Source organism: Rhea americana, unplaced genomic scaffold, assembly GCF_003343005.1.
Source record: "Rhea americana isolate MKP2758 unplaced genomic scaffold, rheAme1 scaffold_546, whole genome shotgun sequence".
NCBI classification, from domain to species: Eukaryota; Metazoa; Chordata; class Aves; order Rheiformes; family Rheidae; genus Rhea; species Rhea americana.
Window position 1 is genome coordinate 91,480 of NW_028186697.1, and position 740 is coordinate 92,219.

Here is a 740-nt window from a genome sequence, read left to right on the forward strand (position 1 = left end):
TTTATTTTTTTTTTATCATGGTGACTCCAGTACAAATTAGACGTCCTGCAAAACCAAAGATACCACTTAAACAGCACGTAAAGAGCAAATGAGAATATTTTAGGGTGTGGACACGCTTGCTCAGTCCGTCCTGCTTGTGTACATAACCGCTTTGGATGCGTACCTTGTAATCCGGCGTTCTGGCATCTAAAATTAGCCTTAAAGGCCACAGTCTGCCCAAGCTGTGGGCAGCTTTCTTAGCCAGGACGTGGGTATTTTTATATCCCTGGTTCCCGATTCTTTCATTATGCAGTTGTTGGTAAGAAAAGGCATCTTGCCTGCCCTTTGGATGGTGAAACTTGAACCAAGAGGCAAATTGCACGGAGCAGAGAGGCTCCGGACAGAGACTGCTGACTTGTCATCCCGCCCGGCCTCTATTTTAGGGAGCGCTTGCGGCTTTTTCCCTTTTCGGCTCCGTTTAGGCTGCAGGGGTACCACGACACGTAGCCGCCTCGGGGTGGGGGTGATGCAAGCGGGGCCGGCTGGCCATCGCGCTGCGGGGCAGCCTCAGAAACGCTTGTTTTTTTATCCAAAACCCCTATTCTTGGGGGGCAAAAAAAAATTATATTTTTTTAAAAAAGGTGTTTTGGAGGCGGGGGGAGGAGGAGCGGCTTGGTTGCGCGTTCTGGCTCGTTTTTAGGTCTGTGCCTTGGCTGCGGCGGGGGTGTCCCCGGGGCGGGGGTGTCCCCGGGGCGGGGGTG